Here is an 8,795-nt window from a genome sequence, read left to right as displayed (position 1 = left end):
ACCTGTGCAAAGAAAGAAACAACGAAAGAAAAATGTCTGAGGACTTCAGTGTTGAGGAAGAGCATGAGTTCTTTGCTGAGCTGAATGCGCACTTTCGTCTGGTTTGGTCTGCCGCGGTTTCCGTAGCGCCGTGAACGCGCTTTTAGGAAATCCTATACACTACTGTTTATGCTCTAAAAACATTCTAAATGACTTCGTTTCGAATGAAGGCTAATCATGTTTTGGGTGTACTATTTCTATACTATTCCTTTAATAAGCGGGTTTTGGGTACATGATTTCTGACTAATCTGAGAGGAATTTTCCAACACAAATGACAAAAACAAGCTCTGGGGACCTCATTGTTAATATTTGTCATTTTCAAGTGTAGAATAATATCTGATACTAGGATTGTGCAAATCTACCTTTACATATAAAGGAGGCGGTACTTATTATCTGTGACTAGAGATAATAGCTCCTTTAAAGGCCCTGTTGATGCTTCTATACGCTCTAAATATTTTGGTTAGAAGAACCAGGCATCGAAAGGAGCTGGAGCTTTTACTAAGTGAAGTCTTTATAGGTGGCAGTGATTGACGTGAAGCCATGGATGTTAAATCAGTGCAAACAACAGGCTAAAGGGAGATTTAGCATACATACATCAATAATGGCTGATATAAAAGGTTTTTATATCGTCATTCATTAGTCATATCGCCCCTCCCAAGTTTCAAACCTGGAATAAATATTTAGAGATCGACATCAAACAGATTAACTCCTATTTAAATCCAAATGTAACAAAAACACCACAGAGAGGACAGGTGGGTGCAGAAAAACCCCCCAACAACAACTGCCAAAGACTTGCAGCAAATCTAACTGAGAAAAAAAAAAAGAAAAATGTTGGTGAGACCAAATCAGAGAGAACCACAGTGAAATATGGCAGATGCTCAGTTAGCGCTCTTTCACACCAAACATTTGGCACAACAGCCAGAGTCCAGATTCTGGAGCGAATCACGCACGTGTGAACACTATCCAGAACTCTGGAGGTGTTTCAGAAGGGTTTTCCAAACCTTCGAGAATAAATGCCTGCCCTTCACCCAGTAGCAAACGCAGGATGTATCCTTCAAGATGTGATGGAATATTGAACAACAAACAACCATTTTACTCCAAACAGTGCTTTGAGATAAGACCTGAGAATAGAAATAAATATACATGAATATTATAAATGCTCATATAGAAATATGCAGCTTTGCTTTGAAGTTGGTACAAAAATACTAAATAAAACGATGAAATCATGGAGAAACGTTTGGCTGGACAAACAGACGGAGAGATAGACAAGCTATGTATGAATCCATCACCACCTCAGAGACACAGACAGCAGAACCTGAACGCCTCTTAGCAGAAATCACTGCTGATTAGAGCTCATTAAGGTGCGAAGTGAGATTTGATGTTACCGTTTTCAATGTAACCAAATAAGTTATTTTAGGGGGATAACTTTTTATTTAATCCAAAAAAATAAATCCTTTATAAAAGCTTGAGAGAGCATTTTAAATGATTATTTTATTACATCTGGTGATTGCTTGATCGGATTGTGAGTTGGGATTAGTCTACTACAGGTAAAGGTAAGCATCATACAGCTTTGTAGATCACCACTTTCAGAGAAATGTGAGCTATCCTTTCAATACCAGATTTGAACAATCATATTTCAGGGTTCGTTTTATCCAAATCTTTTTCCTAAGGTTACCAGTACGCCTGGCCTTTCCCCCATAATCCGTCTCTTATCTACTGATAACGGCATTAAAGTGAAGTGAAAGAAAAAGGAAAAAAAAAAAACGGTTCTCAGCATTTCTAAATTACGTCTCATGCTACCTACTGGCTTGTAGTTTAAAGGCGTTTTTTTTCCTCAAGGGGTTGCTGGAGAACAATAGAGAACAAACATCATCATAGAGACCAAGGAAACCAGCAGATAAAGGTTAAATCTCAGTTTGGGTTAGAAAATGAGATCTCACTGCTGAATCCATCCTCTGAACACAGAAAGAGCAGAAACTATTTGAGAGGTGGGGCAAGGAGAGCATTCATCAGAAGGGTTGCTCAAGCTCCTCGCTCAGGTGGGAGAATCTAATGACCCGTACCAACAATTCTTATAATGAAACATGGTGGTGGCAGCATCATGTTGGACGTTTTCTTCAACATGGGCAGCAAAAGTGGTCAGTAAATGGGAGCTAAACCTTCTAGAGGCAGCCAAAGAGCTGAGACTGGGGCAGAGGTTTGTCTACTACCAGCAAAACCACTCTATATATAAAGCCTGAGACACCGTTATATGGACCGGATGAAAGTTGTGCAGGTTAGAATGGCCCAGTCAAAGTCTAAACCTAAAGGGCAGATTAGATTTCGCAACTGCACACATCAAATGTCGCTTGGGTCTGGTCGCGAACCAGTTTGCTGCTATGCTTCTGCACCGTCGGTCTGGAATTTCTAGGGAAGCACAGCAGTTTTCCGCAAAAGTGCAAGGCGGAGCCTATTCAAGACTCGCAAGAACTTCGGCAGCGCTGGCGGGAGTGTTTATCTTCCAAAACAACAATGGTGTGTCTGCCAGATATTACGGTCACGAAGAAGGATCTAGAGTTGCTAGACATCGAAGAGAAACAGGTTCTGTTAATGGAGCGAACCTCCTTGATTAACCTTTTGTCATAGTTGTCCATTGTAGTTGTTCCTCGGTTTTTAAAAATGGCGCATCCCAGCACTGAATTGAGAAGGACGACCATAAAGACAGCCGGAAAGTCATACCAAGGACCAATCACAGCTGCTTTTTGTCTACGCACTTCCGCTTGAGGTCTGCTTGGGTTTGCGACCGTCTGACGCATAGTCAGGATTTTTTTGAGGTGCGCGACGACGGTTGCAAAACCTCTGCTTAGTGGAGCGTGGTCGCCCACAGAGAAGGATTTGACGGTTGCAGAGGCTATGCATCAGAAGCATAAATTGGCCTTAAGTCCTACCAAGAATCTGTGACAGGACCCAAGACGTGAAGTAAATTAGCTTATTTTATCGGAAAGAACTAAAGATATTACCTAAAGATGGGTGAAACAACACTAACTTGTTGCTGCAAAATGTCCCGTCAGCATGTAATTGCAATATTATTTTTAAACATGGAATATCTTTGCTGTTCCGTATTGAGACGTTTCACGGTTTTAAAGGAGATAACATGATTAGGGTTAAGAAAGAGAAGAGTTAGGAACATATTGGTTGTTGAAAAATGCCATCTTTGTAAATACATGTTTTCCTGAAAGTGCAGCTATAAAAATCCTGTAAAGTTAATGGATGTATTATTTGATGCATAAACAGGAATGTGATGAAGCTGATCCATTTTCTACTGGTTTCTAACCCAGTACCGCCATCAAAGAACTTCAAGCACATTATTATTGCCTTTCATTTTCCAGGTTTGTACCATCAGTTTCTCTAACTGACCAATCAGCAGCAGCAAGGCTGCTCCACTGCAGCCTTTTCAGCAAATTCAGGATATATTTTTGTATTTCTACTGTAAAGTAGTAGGTAAAATTCACTACACTTCCCCTGGAAGAGCAGAAAAATTGACCTAAAGTTAAATAGTGTGTATGTTTTTGGTGGGTGTTTATCAACTGAAGCAGAGAGAAAAAAAAAAAAAGAGTCAATTAGGGTTATTGGTATTTCCTGCAATATTAAAATAGACCCATATATTTTCCAGTTAATCGGTTTGTTGTTAAAATGGTTCCCAAAAGTCAAATATGCATTTCCTAGCTTTCTTTCAGCCAGCTGGCCTTGCAGAGCACAGCAACAGGGGCTAACACTGACCAAAAACGTGTTCAATGGAACAAAGGTTTTGGTGGTTCTTGATACCTTTCAAAGAACTGGCATACTGTTCCTTGTTCTCTGGAAACGGCATTAGTGTAAAAGGTTCATTTATGGTTTGAAAATAAAAGCAGGCTTGTGTTTACCAAACTGATCAAAAGCAGTTAGCAACATGTTGCTAGCAGTGTCCGCATACAAATAAACAACATAGCACTAAATTTTAGTTCAAACGAAATGTAGAATAATAAAGATGTCTCTGTAACCTCTACGGTAATTTGATGGAGTGTGAAAATAACCAGTGTGTTGTTTTATAATGGCTAAAAACCATACATTTTTACCTCGGGTTATAATGTTTAGATGGGAGAGTGGAGATATCAGAGACAGATAACACATTACTGTTGAGTGAAAGTCTGACAGGAGTGACTCTATATTGTGGATACTTATAGTACATATATCACTAGTGTAACTACTGTCAAAATATGACCTGAGAGAAACCTACTGAGAAATTCCTCATAGTTTATCGGCTATATTTAGTTTATGCATTTGCTAAAGAAACACGCGCATCAGCCTGAAATTTTAGGTTTGATCCGTTTTTACCGTGCCTCTGCAAATATATTTTTATTAGTTAATCAATTGGATGGGGCCGCCTTTTACAGTTGCTTTTTGTGCCTCTGTTTCTGTCTCCTTGAACCCCAGTCGGTCTCAGCAGATGGCCGCTCACACTGAGCCTGGTTCTGCTGGAGGTTTCTTCCTGTTAAAAGGGAGTTTTTCCTCTCCACTGTCGCTAAAAGCATGCTTAGTGTGAGGGATTGCATTCGAGTCAATGAGTCGTTGCAATGAACTGGTAGATAGATAGAAAACTTTGAATCAATTTGACTGTATGATCTGGTGAACTGTAAAGTACCTTGAGATGACATCTGTTGTGAATTTGCGCTATAGAAATAAACTGAATTGAATTGTGAAAAGTAGAAAATGAAAGTAGAAAATTTATATTTAATGAGAAATGCACTTCACATGTGAAAATGTCCAAACCCCTTAACTGCCTTGTCAACCTCCAACCTGCATTTTGCAGAGCAAATGGTCAACCATTTGGTTGACCAGGCAGTTTTAAAGGCAAATACATTTCTCAGACTTTTATCCTGATTATGTTTCATCCCTTTACTTTGGCATTAAATTATTTTGATCTTAAAGTAACATTTTCTGTGTTGCTGTTTTTACTGCAAAAGAAAGTCTTCAGTATAGAAGTCAAGTTTATTAAAACTGAAAATTATATCTTCTACATTAAACACGGTAAAATAAATCATTGTAGCATGGCATAATCAGCGTACTACTTATGAATATAGAACTTTAACAACTAAAGCAGAATCAAATGTGCTTAAAATTGTTTCTTTTTTCGACACTAAACACATCATGAAGAACCTCATTCATCGGACTATTTTTAGCACTTTCTATGAGTACAGCTGTTTTTATATGGTTTAGAAAAGGATGTCCTCCCGTGTCGATTCAGCTAAACAGCGTAACCACCAACCAGATATTTAGATCACAAACAGGATATTCTGCTCTTTTTTTTTTTTTTTATAAAAGTGTTAATGAATAAAAGAGAAAGTTTAATTGCAGTTCTGTAAAACCTTTTGGATAATAGACGAGTCCTATAAAATTCAACTCTTGGGTTGACTTTTTATGTCTTAATGCACTCTGTGATTTAATCTCTTAGCTTTTTCATTCTGAATAAAGGCCAAATAAATCAAAAGATTTAGAGTAAGGAAAGCACCTTTAATCTAAGTGTTTGATTTACAGTCACAGAGGCAGCAGGGTTTTTTTTTTTTTTAGACTACGCTACACTTTTTACTGTCTAAACCAGGGGTAATTAAAAATAAAAAATCAGCGGGATCCGAATAAAGAAAATCATCAACCAGTAAAGGTCCGGAGACATTTCTAATTATAATCTGTTACTTTAAACTGAATTTAACACTGACATAAAATGAGATTTTTATGCATCCATGTTATAAAATGAAATTCCAAATAAAAAAAAAAAGAACATTTTGTGTAGAGAACAACAATCTTTTAGTTTGGTATATAGACAATTTTCTGATTCACATATTTTATAAAACACCTGAACTGATCGTTTGTTATTTTTTCTCTCTTCTTTATTGTTTAATGAGAGCAGTGGGCTTTATGTTGCCCTGCAGGCTTTTAAACCTGGGTTTAAATGGAGACAAAGCTATTCTAAAGCACATATCAAGGTGCTCATTTTGAGCCTGGATCCAGATTTCTTTTTGATTCTGTTCATGGTGGAGAATCCTGCTTCACAGCAGCAGGTTGAGCCAAACATCCTCTAAATGTGCAGGGTCATCTTTGAGCAAGCCATTTCACTTTTCTTTCACCAGTTCACCGCAGTTCTTCCAGCAGTCCACACTTTCTCTGCTCTCTTTTTCTCCTCGTCTTCTCCTTCTTTCCCATCGCCCGGCTTGCCACAGGTTTGCCTGCTGTGTCTAAAAGTAGCAGCAGCAGCAACCCAGACTGACAGCTCATTGGCCAATTTGTATCATGGTTAGCCTCGTCCCGGCGCACCGGACGGCTTTACCATAGTAACAGGAGAAGCGGCACAAGTGAATCTAATCCGTAACCTCTGCTCTATAGTTTGCCGCACTGTTTTAAATATGCATTACTAAGTTTAGTAACAACACTGCCACCTGTGGCCATAAAAAAAACTGCAACACTCTTCTGCTGGTTCTCGTAGATTGTGCTTGTATTTGACAAGGTTTTGTATTTTATTTTATTTTTTCCACCTTTTGTGGATTTGCCATTGGCATCTGAGTATATTATAATGTTGAACATCAGGGTTCAGAACTCTCATCATTATGCTACCATGGAAATAATCAATTTGAGATTTGAAAATTGATTGACTTGAGTACACTGAAGGTGGCATTTGCGCTCCGGAGGGCTTTACCGTATTAACAGGAGAAGCGGTGCAAGTGAAATTGTCGCCGGAAAACATGCAGTAATTTATAAATGTTTTAAATCAGGTTGGGTCTGGATTAGCCAGCAGGTTGGTCCGGATCCGGACCGCGGTCCGCTAATCCGTGACCTCTGGTCTAAACCAAGGTGAGGTTGTAAAGAATCTATGCTTTTAAGAAAAAAAGTGTGGCAAAAAATTGAAAAGATCCTCTGGATTTAAAATGTCTGAGATACAGATATTACGCCAACATAGCAGCATGAAGGGAAACAGCACCCTGCTTGATTTAATTATACAAGTAAACATTCTCAGCAGTCTCAAATCTGTTGAAAAGAAATGTTTGCTTTGGGGTGTAAAGTGAAGCATTAAACTAGTCTGTCAACTATTTCAAATGAAAAATGCAGCAGAAAACATCTATATTTGACATAGATCTACTGTTTTCGGAGAGGAAAACTTCTTACGGATATCATTGTCATAAATAACCCTGATATCTACGCTTTTTAAAACACGCCGGCTGCCTGTTTTTCACTGACACTCATGATTTCGAACAGAATGAAAAAGAAAACAATAGAATAATCTTTTTGTGACTAAAGGTCTGAAAGCTGGTGATGATTTTTGCACATAGGAAATTAAACTGCTTGTTTTCATAAAATCCCTTTGAATTATTTCCTGATAAACAAAATAAAAAAAACACAAATGGATGCAATGATTACAATAGCCATCCTTTACAGGACCATCAGCTGCTCATTATGGTCTGCTAAACATGCAGATGCTCTATGTTTATATTCAGAATCTAATCAATCCGAGCAGGTTGAGGGAAATTTAAAGATTTTAAAGATCAAGCAGCTTTAAGAGTCAAACCTGACAGCTTTAACTGTTGGCTAAATGACAGCAGTTTACCCCCAAACCCTGGAGAACATGACAGACGTCTGTGTACATGTCCAAAACAAGCAGAGCCTATAGTGTAGGTGAGATAAAAAGCTTTAGCCAAGCTGAACAGCAGCAACCTGCTTTATTTATCTGCTCTAACGTCTGTTCGGTCCCAGTAAAACCAGTTCGATGTCAGAAAAGCGGACTGGGACCAGTCAGGGGGCTCTCTGCTGCTCTGGAGCCTATGTAGAGCTAGCTATTAGCCTGCTAGCTTGTTGTAAGGAAAATGCACTAGACGAAGAGCTCAGCTAAAGCTAACAGCCGTTGGGTTTTTAATCTGCTAACCGGAACCGGGTTCGGAGGGGAAGGGGGGGTCCGGCAGCCGCAGCCCGGGTTCCGACTCTCATTTATCGAGGAAGAAAATCTAAGCAAGGGCCCAGTTGGGGTTTCGAGCCAAATGGGGGCAAGGAAAGGCCAGGGCCAGGCCGAGTTAGCACGTTAGCTTAGCATGCTAGCTCATAGCCTTGCTAACCCGTTGCGTTTGCAGATGAAGAGGGAGACGCTTTTCGGGCTCTGTAACGCTCCTGTCCGTGGAAAACCAGGCCGAAAAGCGAGCCTACTTACCCGGACACCCCAGCGAGTGCATCCCGCTGCTGAAAGAGTGACAGAAAGAAGCGAGGGGGGCGTTTAAAATGAGGAGAAAAATAAGAATTAGAAGCCTACCCATTAGTTCTCTGCTGCTGCTGCTTCTCCTACACTGGAATATTGGAGATGATGGAGAGCCGCAGTGCGCATGCGCGGAGCGCTCCGCCAGCAGATGGGAGAGGTGATGCACGTTTACTCCAGACGCTGCATTCAGGAGCTGTGGAGCAGCAAAGTTTAGGGAGGAAACAACAGCAAACAGAGGGGGCTTCATGTACGGAGGGCGATTAGGGCCACTGAAAAAAAAAAAAAAAATGTAACTGATTTTTAAATACTATTTAAATAATATTAAATAATATGGGAAAAGTCAGAATTCTATCTTAATCTCAGAATTCTGACTTTCATCTCATAATGAGGAATCAGGGCCACTGAAAAACTAAAAAAGATTAATGTATTTTTAAACTTTATTTCAGTATAATATGAAAAAAAGTCAGAATTCTGACTTTAATGACAGAATTCTGACTTTTTTTCA

General features: G+C 39.4%; 1 protein-coding gene across 2 annotated transcripts in view; it reads right to left on the bottom strand.

The window, feature by feature from the left end:
* mbd5 (methyl-CpG binding domain protein 5) overlaps positions 1-8,467 on the bottom strand; it is a 35,823-nt gene extending 27,356 nt beyond the window's left edge. The window contains exon 1 of one of the 2 annotated variants that reach the window (XM_015371697.1): positions 8,345-8,467. The gene's annotated coding sequence lies outside the window, so the exon portion shown is untranslated. Of the gene's footprint in view, positions 1-8,245 lie in introns of both variants that reach the window. The other variant, XM_015371698.1, reaches the window with a different exon arrangement.
* Positions 8,468-8,795: the final 328 nt, after the last annotated feature.

Source organism: Cyprinodon variegatus, unplaced genomic scaffold, assembly GCF_000732505.1.
Source record: "Cyprinodon variegatus isolate N-32 unplaced genomic scaffold, C_variegatus-1.0 Scaffold63, whole genome shotgun sequence".
Lineage (NCBI taxonomy): Eukaryota > Metazoa > Chordata > Actinopteri > Cyprinodontiformes > Cyprinodontidae > Cyprinodon > Cyprinodon variegatus.
The sequence above is the reverse complement of the archived record's forward strand: the minus strand, read 5'-3'. Positions and strand labels throughout refer to the sequence as shown.